This window comes from Anguilla rostrata, chromosome 1, assembly GCF_018555375.3.
Source record: "Anguilla rostrata isolate EN2019 chromosome 1, ASM1855537v3, whole genome shotgun sequence".
Classification (NCBI taxonomy): Eukaryota; Metazoa; Chordata; class Actinopteri; order Anguilliformes; family Anguillidae; genus Anguilla; species Anguilla rostrata.
The window spans coordinates 35,282,269-35,299,184 of NC_057933.1; positions in this window are offsets into that span (position 1 = coordinate 35,282,269).

Sequence of the window (16,916 nt, forward strand, 5' to 3'; positions counted from 1 at the left end):
ATGAGGAGACATGTTGTTAGTGGGATTCGCGGCAGGAAAAATAATAAGAAGAAGAAGAAGAAGAAGAAGGAGAAAACGCAAAATCCCCTTAGTTTGGGGCTTTATTGTGTGGACATGTGAAGTTGTTTATGAATTCTGTCTGTTGAAATGGGGTCAGAATGTACAGAATTTAATGTTTTTAAGGGCTGAGTGTCTGTGGCTGTTGTGGTTATTTCTGTGGGGAACCCTGAAAAGTGCCAAACTCTCGGTGCTGTATAGGTATGGGGCATGCCCCCGCCAAGGCGTAACTTGGCGGGATGGCATACCTGCCATCCCATTATGTCTGGCGTAAAGTAAATCTAAAGAAAAACACATTTTCAATGTAAAAAAATGCCAAGTTACTCAGGCATACAAAGCACTAAGTCATTAACACTGGCAAAATCTAGACCTGCCATTAAAAGTACTGATATCAAAACGACGCCAAGTTACAATAAGCAATATTGCCCACCTTAGCTAACACAAATTCAACATGCTGTGTTCCAAAGCAATGCTGCCACCCAGTGCTCCACATTCGATGTGCTATACGTGTAAAACAATGGCTGTGACAATATATATAAAGAGACTGGCAGCATCATAAATGCAACAGAAATACCCGCAGTGTATGTACTCACTGATTTAACGGCCATCCAACGAGCGTTCATTGATGAAATTACCAGCAAGCTTTTTCAGTTTTGAGCTCCCGAGGTCGCAAGTTGTGTAGCGTTCTGTCCTGCTCGATTTTATGTTATTTCATCGGAGAAAACGGGAAGCCGGCCGCCCTTTTCTGGATCCAAAACATGCAGCCTGATCCTTCACGCAGGTCGCTTGCCTCGTGGGACTTTCTCTGCAGGATGCGTCGGTCGTGCGTGGCTCTCCTGGTTGACCACCGCTAATCATAGTAGTGCTTCGGAGCGCCTCATTTCTCCCGCAGCTGGTAACCGAGGGTATACACGCCTTGCTCCGTTGCAGGCCTTGCAAACTCTTCCTGGCATGTGGACTCATGAGAGGGAGATGGGAGAAGGGTGGCGAGTCCAGGGGGAGAGAATGGAACAGAGGGGAGAGGAAAATGGAAAAGACAGTGAAACAATGGCAAGGTTGTGCGTTTCAAATTTACAGTAAGCCAATACTGTAACAGGAAAGCTGTGGCAGGGACATGGTTAAATGAGTCACTTTGAGGTGGACATATAGGCTTTGTAGTTCTGTGTCTTTTATAGGCTATGGTACCTACAATTGCATGAATTTATACTATTAAATCTACAAAAAGTTATACCACCCAGCCTAACTAGAGACTTAGAGGGTGACACATTTCTCTGATTTACATTCTCTGACTTGATCATGGCATGGATTTGTTTGTAGTGGTAGATTTTATTGTAAACCAATGAAAAAAACAGAAGTAGTAAACAAACAGTTATCTGGGACAAGATAACTTATCTATCAGTGCAGTGTAAAAATCAGCAAGCAGCTTTGTGGTATAATTATAGATACGATGATATATGATAAGGTAATCGATAATCTACAAATGGTCATGTTATGTGTGAACAGACTCAACACTGAATTTTTCCATATGGGAGATCTATGTGTGAACAGGAAAACGACTACCTAACCTAAAATTGAACCCAGCAATGTTGTGTGTTCCATGTGTGAAATCGGTTAATGGAGGCGTCATAAAGTTCCAATATTTCCTATTCAGAATAAGGGACATTTCACTTGTTTATAACATAAGTAATTTTGCATTTAGCATGAATACTAGCAACATCACATGCCCCTGTTGACCAACTATATATAGTCCAGCAGTGTTCCACCCCATGTACATGTAAAGCAATGACACTAGGCAACATCATTTTATGTGGTACTTTGAAACCAACCTCCTCCCTCTGCCCCCGTCTGCCCCTCCACCCTTTTAAATGAAAAAAATCATAATCCCCTCCATTGCTGTGGGGATCATTAAAAAATTAATTATGCAACCCATTTCTTATCCACTTCTGTGACATGCAATGTAATAATAAAAAACAGCAGTGTAGTACACACCTCACTGAAGGTAGACATTACCGGATGGTGTTCCTGAGCATTTTTTCAAATTGGGGGGTGTGTTCTAAAACAGGTCAGGAATGAGCTGTATAATATATATCCCTACTGACAGTAGTACTGTAGCTAGTGGCCTGACATTTTGCTATTGAAACGCGGCAAAACTTTGGCAACTTGGCTACATTTTCTACTGGTCCATTTCTCTTTTCTCTTCTGAAATCCACTTTTCTGTTTATCAGGCATTTTGATTTGCTTAATTGTAGCTAGAAGTTCTCTTTGCTATCTTCCTCAGTAGTTAACTTGCGGACGATTAAATTTCACCATCAAAACTAACACTAGTTAAGTTTCCTTGCATAACCTTGTGCACAATAACAGACTCACTTGGGCGCCTGCATAAGAATAAATCAAACTATGGCTTACTGTATTTCTACCTAGAAGCCAATCTAAAAATAGATTAACTATATTTATATAAATTTATATTTAACTAAACCTGAAGACAGCTTATCAGCTCAAAAAACAGATCGCTTTCATTAAGAAGAAAATATTTCATTGATCTATTTGTTAGTTTGTACTTTGAAACTATATATTTATGAAACTGCATATTTCAGCAATGTTCCAAAAATGAATGGGAGTGAATTAGGGGAGTGATAACCAGGAAGAATGGCGATGCTGACAGTAGTCAACAGGAGCAACTAATGTTCCTAGTATTAAAGCTATTCAAATACAATGGGGTAGACTCCACAAAATAACTTATGTTATAAAAGGGTGAAATATCCCTTTAAATGCTTAGCAGTTAGAAACCACTGCTTGCAAGGTTGACCCATAAGATTAAAAAAGGAGTGTCCCTTGCTTTTGTAAGAATTAATCCTCTTCCCACATTGTTGGGAAGTAAAACTGACTCGAACTGTGAGAGAAAGTGTGTGGCAGTATCATAATGGCACTTAAAAGGGGATTGTATTCTCGTCAATGTATCTCGGAGGCTCTGCTAATGTTACCTCACAAGGATCCTCCATTGTCTGGCCCTCTAATGGCCTCTCTGTTTCCTGACATGAATTGACTGCATGCTGTTCAATACTTATTTTCATCTAGACTGCCAGTCAAGGTCTGAAATCAACTGTAGCAAAAGAGGCCCCCAGAAATTGACTAGTGAGTCAGCAGTCTTGGGCCCAGTATGTGGATGTTTTCACCTGTACCTCACAGTAAAAATAAAAAATAAAAATATATATATATATTGATATAATCAAGACTAGATCCTGAAAGCTCTCTTATACTTGCCCTAAGAAGCAAATGAACATACCTGACTAATCAGAAACACCTGTGAAGCCATTTGTCCCAAACAATATGGTGCCATGAAATGGGCTGGCTATGTATAAAAAGTGCTGTTATTTCTACTTGGTGAAACCAAAATGTATTAAAATAGCCTTTAATAATACCTTAGAATCCACACTTTAACCACATATGCATTGGTTGATTACAAATCCAAAATTGTGGAGTATAAACCCAAATATTTGCAAAACATGTATTTGTCCCAAACATTATGGAGCTCACTGTATGTATGTATATACATACATACATACATACACAATATGACCACAAGTATCTGGATTCCCCTTGGTCTGGGGCTGTTTTTCATTATTTAGTCTAGGCCGCTTAGTTCCAGTGAAGGTAGACTCTTAAAGCTACAGCAAACAATCACATTATACAGTTGAGACCAAAAGTTTACATACACCTAGGCTAAAGATATTCAAACTCAGTTTTTTCACAACTCCACACATTTCATGTTACCATACATTGCTTTTGGCAAGTCAATTTGGGCATCAACTTTGTTAACATCAGAGGTCATTTTAAAACAATCAGTTAGAGACAGTTTATTTCTGCTTTAAAAACTACGTCGGAATGAGTCCTCTGCTGTGTCCTCGTGTCCAAAATGTCTGCACATTTTACAGTAAATGGCATTTCTTGTAATACTATATTCCAGCCATTTGAATTTATGGTACCAGTGCACCGTGAAACTACGGGACTTACCCGCTTTCACGGTAGCTGGATACCGTTGCAAACTTGGCTCGTGTACTGAGGCTAAATCCGAAGGGGGAGTGGAGGGTGTGGCTCTGTCGGTCTCTGTGGCCTGCTCTTGATCCCTGTCGGTCCCTCTCCCTCTTTGTTGGTCTCTGTCTCTTTGTCGGCCTCTGTGTGACTCTCTCTCCCTCTCTGGTGGTGGTGGGCTCTCCCTGGATGCTGTTGTTGTCTGACTTGTCTCTTTGTCGAACGTAGGTCTGCTGCTACTCGCTAACATTAGCTAGCTTGCTAACTACCCCTGGCTCCACTGTTAACGTTAGTTCTGCTTCTTCATCTGGCAGCTGGGGTGCCGGTGGTGATGATGGCTCTCTCCTAATTCTTTTCACGAACTGAAAAAGGGAGGACTGTTTTGAAATTTTGATTTTCGTTACTCATAGCTTACTAACAGGTACGATATTTATTTACATTTCGCAGGTTTGCGACTGTAACAAAGATATTTATACTGTAACGTTACCAGCGGACTGTAGGCCTACAACTGTACAGTCGCGGTGGGTGCTGCTAAAATCAACGTCTTCTGATCTGCTGTGTTCAGCTGTGATTGGCTCAGTCTGCGGATGCTACAGGTCAACAAGTGTGTTGTCTTCATCTCATAGGCATGACAATGGGGAGCGTAGTGTTTAATTGGTTATTATGAATAGACATTTTCAACTGCTTTAAAAAAAAAAAAAAGTGCTTAAGTTCAAAAAAATATTGTGGGCCAGTGAAAAAAAGTGGGGGGGGCCTAGGTGAAATGTACAAGACTACAATTTATAAATATGAATATTCATAAAACAAAACAGTTTGTATTTACTATTTGGACATTGTGGCATGCTTGTATGGGGTTCATAAATACTGTTAAATATACTCCTGCCTTTTTTCAGTTGGATATTACACTGAATCAATTTAATTTTAGTTGAAAGTAGTTCTATCATTGTTCCACCAACTAAGTGACCCTGACCAACTGACATTGGTGATGACATACTCTGAAAAAGATGATCCACTTTTCATGTAAAGTAGTTTGTTTCCCTCTGTATATATAGACTTTATATGGTGCACATTTATTCCATAGCAATCCTTGGCACAGGAATTTTGAGACAGGACATATTTTCAGGTTTCTCGATGCATGCTTTTGTATTCTTGTGAGATTCCTATTCTTTGCCACATAACATCATTGCATTAGCTTAGCACTTGCAGCTCCCTGCATTGGCATCCAGTTCCCAGTCCATTCACTGTAGCCAAGGATCATATCTCACCACTACTCAGAAACACAATGATCTCCACCCAGGAGGATGCACACACTTTCTCAGGCGGATCTATTGATCTGCTCTATTCCTGGCCTACCAATATTCTTGCATGGACCTTAGTTAAATTTCTTTGGTAAGAGATAACTTTGAAGGTGCAAGCTCAAGACTGTAGCTTTTCGATTAACTCTATTTTTAAGTCAGTTCTTTGTGGTGTAATGATTCACAAATCCTGAATTTGTTTTTTTTTTTTTTACTGGCCACACTTTGGAAATGATTGTGCTTGTATGGAATGCTTGTAGAAAAGATTTGATTAACAAATATTTTGATCTCTCTTGCATAGAGGTTTAAAAATGTCTTTAATATGTTCTCCAATGCAACTCTTACTGTCTTCATTTATACCCATTTCCTGGTCCTGCGTTAGTGATGCCTTCAGAGCAGTAACCCACCATGCATCGCTCAGTGTGTTGCTCTGCTCAGCGGAAAAACTGGTAACCCAACCACTTTTTAGCCCTTGATCTCCCCATTGCATTTACACATGCATGCATACGTACACACACACACACACACACACACACTCATACACAGAAACACTCTTGCACACACAAAGAAACACAACCACAGACACAAACGCAAACACACATGCACATAGCCACAAACACCTAGCATTCTTCTGACACAACTCCCCACTGTTGGTCCAATTCTCCTCTTCCTTTTTTATAATATGGAAATACATGACTGCCATTACTGGTGCATTTCTTCAGACGTGTCGGGAATTTCAAGCTTGGGGCTATAAAAGTGGCAGAGCTTCAATCGGCACCAGTCAGGTTAATAAATTCTGAATAGAGATGCGTAAATCAGGGAGAAGGGGCATTTTTTCTCTCTCCTGGCTTTGCTTTTCTTCTCTGTCAGAAAAGGGGCCTTCAGAGGATTGTTGTCTATCAGTCCAGAAAATGGAGAAAAGAATGCCTGCAATACCCAGGGCTGGTTAGCAGATTGTCATTTTTGGGTTTGATGTTCCTGAGTCTAATTGTCTTTCATGTGAACAATGGCAGCAGCCCTCTGGTGAGAGGCACAAGCAGGAAAAGAGGGGGCAGCTCTTGCATAGCAATGTCCTGTTCATTATTAGCTTGTGAAATTAGCAAGCTGGAAGTCATTAGAAGGTCCCCCCATCTCTTACTCTCCCTCTCTCTCTCCATTAATTGTACTGCCTACCAAATTTGTTTTGCGTACACATGCCCATACACAATAGTATAAGCTACACTATATTAAAAGACATTTACTTACTGTGTGGGTTTAGTTGGGACCTTAATAAGGTGTCCATCGTCTAGCCGAATTTGTTTAAAAAACATGGTAATTGATGTATTGCCGCAAGAAGGAGCAAGGCTTGAGTTGATTAATGTATGAATGTGCTTTTGAGGTGGTTTAAAAAGGGTTCTTAACTGGGTCTTGGGAGACCAGTGAATGCCCTGCTGTAAACTACCTCATAGCAGCTATAAAAGGACCTGACAGCTGCTGATGTCTCTTGGGGTTCAGCTTTTTTTCTCTCAATCAGAGTACACCGAAGTAATACAGTTCTCGTCAATAATTGCAGTGGTTAAAAATCTTATACCGTAAAAAGGGTTTTGTGGTTTCCCCCAGAGTTTGCTTTTCAAAGGTTCATGTAGTCTTACTTTTGAACTCAGGGAATATCTGAAGTCTCAGGAAAATAAATTTATGGATACAAAAACACACAGACACACACACACAAACACAATGTGAGAGAGACACAGAGAGATTGAGTTTGTCTATAAATTCTGTATATCTGTGCCTGCATATGATGAGCCAGAAATTAATTTTGACACCTGTAGGGGACAATTCTCTGGTCTTAATAGCAAGAACTATGTGCTACTGTGCTGAAAATTAAATGATGTTAATGTGCTGACAGTTAAATGTTACAGGTACCTTGCATGGATGTCACACAAAAGGGCTGGATGTTAGTCCTTTTGCCTTGTTGCATCTGTGGAGATTTCATTTGGAGGCATACACCATCATGAAGACCAGAGGACTGACTATGGCTGAAACACAACTCATCTGTAAGCTGAGAGTACATAAGAATGTATTAAGAAGGATAGCACAGAAACTGGGCGTATCAAGTACAGCAGCTTGGAAAGTCTTAAAAAAGAAATAAACAGGTGCAATAAACGCCATACAGGCCAAGAAAGATAACTGCAGTTGATGACAGATGAATCCTAAAAGCAGTGAAGCAAAACCCTAACACAACGTATTGGAACTTTCTGGATTTCATGATTCCATTGGCCTCCCCATTGCATCACTGATGCACTACCTATTTCACCATAGGTATGAAATCCTTTTAAACAAACACATTCACATGGGGAGATGAGACCTAAATTGAGCTTTCTGACCGTGTACACCAGCGGTGGGTTTAGCATCAAAAGTAAGATGCTTATGTTAAAACAGACATCAAACCTATGGTTAAATATGGTGTTGGATATTAGATGATCTTTGTTAAACAAAATCTTTTTTTAGTCTCTGCTTTTTTACCTGTCTAAATAACGCAAAAAATAAAAAAATAATACAAAAGGAGGGCACACTCTGGTGCTCTCCTTTAAAAACAAAAATATATTTTCTCTTTCTTGAGCATACAACTCATTTATAATACATAATTATGACATTTTTTCATATATAATTTTTCATATAGTAAATTCATTTTATTAGAGACAGCAATTTTGAAGTACTATTGGTATAAAAAAGAAGTAGAAGATTGATGGTATTTGGTACATGCTACATTTTCTTTGCTTTTTTTATATGTATGTAATTTGACTTTTATTTTCATATTGACATAAAACAAACCAGCCCCGAATATATAACAGTTCAGAATGGCAAAACCATGAAACTACAATCTTGCGTCAAATTGAACAAATGACTAAATAAATAAACAAATAAATCAATAAATAAACAAATAGATGAATGTGAACATAGCTGGACTCATAGGTGAACAATCAGAGCCATTACAATTGAACAATAAGGTGGGGGATTGGCTATAGCCAGTTTTTCCTTCGTTGACCACAGTTGCCTCTGCAATAATTCATATTGAGTCTGGACTGCAAGATATATCACTACACAAGTTCAAGTGCCTCAGCTGGACATCAGAGAGACCATAAACTAAAAAATGAGAAGATATTAATACCTTGTATCTTGAGAGGTATTTTTTTGTTTAAATAAGCATCACGTAAAAAATAAAGAAACTTGTTCTTTATTGAAACTAATGTAGAATTATTAATTAGAATGAACTATCCATATTAAGGGATCATAGTTTTTTACAGGGACCTTAAGTGTGCATTGACATACAATCATTGCAACTTCCATTTTGCTCAAAATGTTTAATTTTAATGTCCCCCGCCATCATTGCTACAGTGGCCTTGGTACCATGTTTACATTTTTAGTTGTGTTATCTTGCCTTGTGCCTAAGGTATCCTTTTAACAGGATTGGACATAAAAGCTATGAAAGCAAATTCTTTTTGCTTTGTTACAAATATTTCCTTCCCTAAATGGTTTATTGAAGATAATGTGTGTTTATGACGTGTTATTCCTGTTTGTCCATTTGATGTTAATAATCTGTTGCACAGATACCAGGCCCTCTATATCCGCCATTCCCTTATCAGGATATTTATTTATTCCGATAATTAAATACTTACAGATAGTGATACTATGATTTTTTGTAATATTAAAACAAATGCCTTTTGTGGCATGTGTACGCTCCGCTGCATATCTGATAAGAAGTACTCCCTGGAGTCCAGCGTCTGGCCATTATCAGAAACTGGATTAGAGAGCTGATTATTTTTTTTTTTTTGACTGTTCTTAGAATGTACTGCTATCAGATCCTTAAAATATCTCCAGCATAAATGAAATTTTCTAGTATTTATTTAATGCTGACTGACTAACAAAAATAGCTGATGATATTAATAATGCTGTAACTTTGAAGGGGTAATAAACACTAAATCATGTTTTTTGAAACCTGATTATCCTGTCTCCATTTGGCGCATCATATTAGTCCTATTGTTAAGAAAAACAAAAATCTAATTAAGCTATGCCACCACATTTTGTGCAAAAAATAGCCATGTGCTGCCACTCAAAGGTGAAAAATTTTGTTTTATTTTTCTTGGAGCCCAGCCCACATTCGTAATGTAGAAGGAGATAAAAAAAAAAAAATACTACTTTTAGTTAAGAAAGTCATGCTGTAATTGATGCAGTAATGTTGGATAAGTATGACGCCGTAGGCCATCAGTGTAAAAGTAGTATGCCATAAAAAAACGTGACCTTTCTTTTTAGCGTGAAAACATTACAGACACAGGTTGTTGGCTAATGACACACCCAGCACTGACTCATGTGGCTCTAAAATATCAGACATGTCCTCCAATGAGTGGTTCAAGCAACATTTCAGTATAGCAAGGGATGTTGTGTCTCCCCATCACTCTAGACTGCTCCAAGCTCATGTGTAGGAGCTTGTCTTTACAAAATACAAGTTTGATTAAAGCATAATAGCTGAAGTTCCACCCAGGGAAGCTTTTCAGTTTTTTCTTTCATTTACCTAAGCTTATGAAAATCAAAAAATACAGGTAAAGTGGGACTTCAACAAAGGGGGAAGAAAAAGTATTAACAAACAAAAAACAAAACATTTTATCCTTGCATTATGTAGTTTTTATTTCATTAGGGGTTCATTGCAGTAGTTAAAATACATTACAGTAGTTCATAATGAAGATGAGGAACTTTTTATTTATTATGAAATAATTTTTCAGTTTATAATTGACTTCAGTGTCCCTCAGATAGGGGTGGTGGTGGGGTTCATTCAGTTCGTACTATGCAGTTCAGAGTAAGAAGAAGTAACTATGTTTTGATTAATAAAACATTTTGTCTATGTTTGAAACTTGATTTGACTGTTTACCTCAGTGTTATAAAAGCCTGTTATGGCTGTATAATGTATACGTCATTGTTTGTTAAATACAGCTTTAAAAGGCGAATTACCAGTAGTTAAACTGGATTATTTTTGGTGTCTTTGTAAAACCATGACTTCAGTGCTTTAATATTTTGACAATAGCAGTGCCATTGATTATAATAGTACAAATCTTGGATTTTTGGCATTTAACACAGCTTCCACATTAAACTTCACGCACTTCCGGTTTACACCACACCCACGTCCGGTCTTTATCCAAATACAAATCAAAATAATTTTATTTGTTGATCAGTTACAGATACAAACACAAATAATGGCAGCTCCCTCCACCCCTACTAATGGGCTCTTGTTAAAATACACTGTATAGTCAAAGGTATGTGGACACCAGACATCCAATCTCATCCTAAATTATGGGCAATAATATTGGACCATCCTTTGCTGCTATAACAACCTCCATTCTTCTGGGAAGGCTTTATACTAGATACAGGAGCACTGTTACAGGGATTTGCTTCCTTTCACGCAGAAGAGCATTGCCACAGTTGGGCGCTGATTGGGCGATTAGGCCTGGCTTGCAGTTGGCCTTCCAATTGATCCCAAAGAGACTGGGGGTGGTCCTGGATGACCAGCTGGACCTCAAGGAGCACATCGAGGCAACATCACGGTCCTGCAGATTCCTTCTATACAACATCAGGAGGATTCGACCATACCTGACTACGCACTCTACCTAGCTGCTGGTCCAGGCTACCGTGACCTCCCGCCTTGATTACTGCAACTCTCTCCTTGCAAGCCTGCCAGCTTGTGAAATACAGCCACTACAAATGATTCAAAATGCCGCTGCCCAACTCAACCTTCAACCTTCCCAAATTCTCCCACGTCACTCCTCTGTTGCAGTCACTCCACTGGCTACCGGTCGCTGCCAGGATCAGATTCAAAGTCCTGACCCTCGCCTACACTGCAGCCAACAGGACGGCCCCTATCAACTTGGAGGACATGATTCGATTCTACACGCCTGCTCAACCACTCCGCTCTGCATAAGCAGGGCGCCTTGCACCCCCTCCCACCAGAATAAAGGGATCACGGAGCTTCTCCACCCTAGCTCCCCAGTGGTGGAACAAACTCCCTGTCCCTCTTCGAACCTCTCCCTTATTACCCATCTTCCACCGTGATCTGAAGATGCATCTCTTCAGACTATACCTGGACAAACTGACACCACTCTGTGAACCATTTCACTTTAAATCCCCCCTTTCATGACACTCATTTCACATGTAACCCCATTCCAGCACTTTTTATAATTTGTATTTGTCCTAATATTGTAGCTTGTTCTTCTCCCTAGTTTGACTTGGCATAATTTAGGTCAGAATAGTGTTCAGTGCGTGAACTGAACAGTGTTCTTGGCTAGAAATAGCTGTATGAAATGAGTATTGTACCTTATTGAACCTGTGTTTTGTAGTTGTCCAATGACCATGATATGTACTTATGTACATCACTTTGGATAAAAATAAATAAATGTAATGTAATGTAGGTGTTGGATGGGGTTGAGGTCAGGGCTCTGTGCAGGCTGTTCAAGTTTTTCCATACCATTCTCAACAAAACCATTTCTAAATCAACCTCGCTCAGTGCCTGGGGTATAGTCATCCTGAAACAGGAAATCGTTTAGAATGTGATTGTAGGTAGCACTGCTGTAGCATTAAGATTTGCCTTCACTTGAACTAAGAGGCCTAGCCTAAACCATAAAAAAACAGCCCCAGACCAAGGGGTGACCAGTTACTTTTGGTCAAGTAGTGTACACTAACTGTAATTTAACATTTAAATACTATTTTCCAGTTTTTTTATCTGCTCATAACATAATTTTTAATTGTGATATTTTTTATGAACACTGAACTGTTATTGTGAATGTACTGATTCCATTACTTGATAAAAATACTACCACATTGTTGGTGATCTGTCAATTTGGTGGACTAGTTACACACACACATACATGCAGGTACACACTCTGACATTAAGTATGCTTGTAGACACCTTGTTACTCTAAAATATGTTTTAAAAAAATAATGAAAAAACCTTTCATAATATTATACTACAGTTTTTGACTCAAAGAAAAACTGGGCCTTTCAGGCACAAAGCAGGGATGATAGACACTTATAGCATCCAAACTTTTCTCAGCCAAGGCAACTCTGGTAGCACTGCTACTTACTGTCTAAAATCGTCTGATGCCTAGCTATATTGTATAAGGACCAATCTCAAGACGAGAGGCGGATGATACCATTTCTGAATGTGAATATGGGGGAAAAAAAATGGTTTTTATTTTTATGGATTTCAATGGATACAGTACAGTATGAAATATTATTCTTCCATAAGTAAAGTTTCCATACCATAAATACTGGGAAACAAAAAATAAAATTTGTAATGAATAAATAAATAAAATGTCAGTGTGTAGTTACAGTATATGAGGTGAAGTAGTGCACTGTTAATAAATTTGCAAAAAATAAAAATAAGAAAATCAATCCTTCTCGGCACTATTTTTCACTAAGAATGTAAATATGGATGTACTGTTAATATACTGCACTCACAAAAATTCTGGTACATTGCCAGGCTGTCAATCTCAATTTTCAATTTACATTAACATTTAAATGAGGGTGTCAGAATCCCATTTATGCAGTATGCAGTTTGCTGTGGTTTTTTGTGTTGTGATTATACACCAATGTTATTATACTATACTATCATTTCAATTTTTTATTTCTTTACTTCTTTCAGAAAGTTAAGTTTAATTTGAAGTTTGTGGTCTTAGTTTTTAATTTTGGAGATCAATGCTTTTTGGGCAAAATACACTTCTCGTCCTCTTTCAGGCACGCAGAGTCATCTAGGAGGCCTTGTGCAAAGTTGGCAGGCGCTAAATACACACGTGACACACACACACTTTTTATCCAAAGTGCGATCCATTGTAACAATCGCTCATCATGTGCCCTCCACTGTTGCTGTGATGTAATCTCCCCAATGCTGCAATGCTGATAGATAATAGACAATGATAAAATACTATAGCTACTAGTATTCAGATGAGTTTACAGCCAGGTTTATTCAGATTTAGGATTTATAAAGCAGTCACACCGCACAATTGCACCATGCAAAAACCCCAGTGTCAAACGTGCCCAAGCACCCAAAATTGATGTACAGTGTAAAGTCATATACAGGAAAAAAGGATTAGTCTGCAGATCTATCTAATGTCATCAAATAGTCTCAGTATTCTACATTTTCTGCCTTTATGATTGATGAAAAATGAATATGATTCAATGTGTGAACATCTACTAATTTAGAGTATTAAAAGTCGACACTAGGACATACTGTAGAAGCAAAACGAGTGGGGGCTATACCAGAGATTGTCAAAAGCTGAGAGGCTACACTGGCAGGAAACCCTAGCTGGAAACACAGCAAGTTTTTATATTGTAATATATTTGCACCACGTGCACCAGGGTTTCCAACTGCCATGCTTTAAGCATGAGAAACGCGCTTTCAGTCTCTGTCTCAAGCTCTCACACCAATCTCAATCAACCCCCCCCCCCCGCCCCAAAGTTGCCAATCTGGGCTACAGCCCGGTCAGTGATCTCATTTTCTCCTAACCACATGCAAATAGAATTGAACTCACGTCAGCCAGCTCACCAAACTTGGCAACTCTGGTGTGCATCATCTGACTTATGTTTTATGTTGCGCTCATTGTATGCAAAACAGATTCCCTTCGGGGCAATAAGTTGCATTCTTTCATTCATGACATAGTTATTATAACTGTACAACTATAGCTTGTTACCTAGCTAGATCAAAATAGAAATTAAATTTATTATGGCTAGCTAGATGCAGAAGATGATTTATAGCTAAAATTATGCTCTCATAAAACTCAGTAGACGACATTGTGCTGATATCTCACCTGAATAATGTCTACATTATCTTCCACTATATACAACAATGTGCATAAATCTATCTGTATTTTATTTTGTTATGTCTGCAGAATTTTGCTACCTCCTGCCTTGCAGCCAGGTTTGTTTACTTCTGGTAATGGATGTGCAACCACAAGACATCATAGCAAAGGGGAGGAGCAAAGATTCAGACTTGAATGGTGATGCTTTGTCAAACAAAGGATTGCTGTGAAATGGATGTGCCTCTCATTTTCAGTTGTTCACAATACAAGCTTTGCTTTGCCAAGTGTCTCATATCAAACCCCAGGATATTTAAAGGCAAAAAAATAAAAATTTAAAAATCCCCCCATCCTGGCATGTGGCCCTCACAGGTGAGGCCCCGCATGACCGCCCCATTTGACCACCCCTACTGGCAGGCCTGCAGGCAGGTTTATCACAGATCCATTTGTCATCTTAATTTTTGACCTAATAGTACAGGTGGGTTTTTCAGACCTTTAACATTTTTTATAATCACTGCCTGATTTCTAATGCTCAAAAACCATTACTCTTATTTCATATTTGTGTTCCCTGACTCTCTTCATGTTGATGGATGACTAATGCTGTGTTTGAAACTGCATACTATTTGTGCTTAACATCAGGGCCGGTTTTAGCCTACTATATTATTAGGGTGGGCTGGTAGAAATAATAGGTGGGCAACTTGGGCGCAGTAGTGTCACTAGGGTCGGTGTCACCCAGTGCGGTCGACCAGGTTGCTGTTGGATGCTGTTGACCGGGAGGGGGGGGGGGGGGGGGTCGGTTTGGGGGGGTGCTGGTGGGTGTGGGCGCGAGGAATTGCATATTATGCATTCAAATGACAAAGCGCTTTTCTCATTACATTAATACCGCTAATTAAATCAACCGGCAGTACACTGCATCAGAGAAACTAGATGTTTCAACCGGTGGCTGCCCACCCAATCAGAAGTTAAAAACGGTACTGATATTTTCTGTGCTATTTTTCCATTGGCTGAACAGAAAAAAAAATCAAGTTTTCATTGGGTGGGCAAGCCGCACGTTGTGTGAGCCGCACGTTGCATAGCCATCGCCGGCCGTGCTCAACATACTGTGGCATAAAATTAGTATGTTGTGTGTTTATAGTGCATATTATGCTAATTTTAGTACACAAACATCCGTATTAGTATACAACATCTGTGTTTGAAACCACATACTATCTGTAGCAAACTAACAAGCCAAAATGGGATTACATCCACCTTGAACAAATGATTAAAATGTGCATAACCTCTTTATTATTATTTTTGTTTTCATATAATTGGACTGTCTTTATATGTGCAAAATGTATCTATAGTTGACAATGGCAAGTTTATGACCAGGTAAGCTCTGTGTTTTGACGAGCTGTGTCTAGCCATCCGATAAAGGTCCTTTTTCCCGGCTGAAGGGAGTGTTCACCAAGTAAAAATATCAAATAACATTAGCAATCAAATCCTATCTTTTAGCTAGGGTTGCCAGACATCTGGTTTTTGCATTTTCTTATTATTTGTACTTGTCCGGTTTGTAGTCCCAAGCGGATGTAATGTCTAGTCCAGTGTACTGACGGGAGAAATTTACTGGTAGTTGCGTGAACGTAATGAATTTGCGTGAACGAGTCCTTGGTCCAGTGGTGGTTCTGAGGGGAACCCCCCAACCCTCCCCCAGCCAGTACAACAGCTCTCAGCTCTCTCTCTTTTCTCGCAATTACGCTTTCAGCTGTACATGTTGTCCAGTTTTGACAAACTCTAAATCTGGCAACGCTACTTTTAGCAGATATTTAAAAACCCTACTTTTTGATTAATCATTACTAAAATCTACAACATGTCATAAAAACAAGAACCCCTTTAACTACTGTCAACAATAGCTTATTAACAATAGCTTCTCCCATTGTGGTACTTAATTTAAAGGACTTAATTTAACGAACTACCAGCAATTGTCTTGGCAATTATAACATATCAAGAATAAACAGTCTGCAAAATGTACTTACTTGAACAATGATGAACATGTTGCTTTGTGACCAAAACAATTGCTTTTTTCTTCTATTTACAAATGAACCCCTGGAAAATCACCAGCCAATGAGCCTCAGCTGTTGTCAGTTCAAAGTCACCAGGTCTGCTCTACCAATCCAACCATGAAAACACTTCACAGTTGGATTCAGCTACTTAGTGGCTAGAGGAATCTGTAGCCATTTGAGGAAATGGTAGCAGCATGTAGCATTTTAGGCATTTGTTTGTAACTATAACCTCATTAAGCCAAGGGAATGCTTTATCAGAGGTCAAATCAAATCAATTTCATTTGTATAGCGCTTTTTACATAAAACTGCCTTTTCTGCCTTTACTACATGACCTGGCAGGCTATTTTACACATTGACCACTCTCTGTGTGAAAGAAAATGCTTCCTGATGTCTGTGCAAAATTTGCCTTTTGTTACTTTTCAATTATGTCTCCTCCTTCTATGAACAGAACTCAGCTTGAGGAATCTCTCATAGTTCACTTTGTTAATCTCCTTTGAATTTTAATTTATTTTTGAATTAATTTACAAGCTTCAATCAAACCACCCTTAAGTTTCCTTTTACTAAGCTTGAAGAGATTAAGCATATTAAGTCTTTGCTTGTAGATTTTATCTTTCATACCAGGAATCAATTTGGTTGCCCTTCTTTGAACCTTTTCCAGAGCTATTCATTGTTAATAAAAA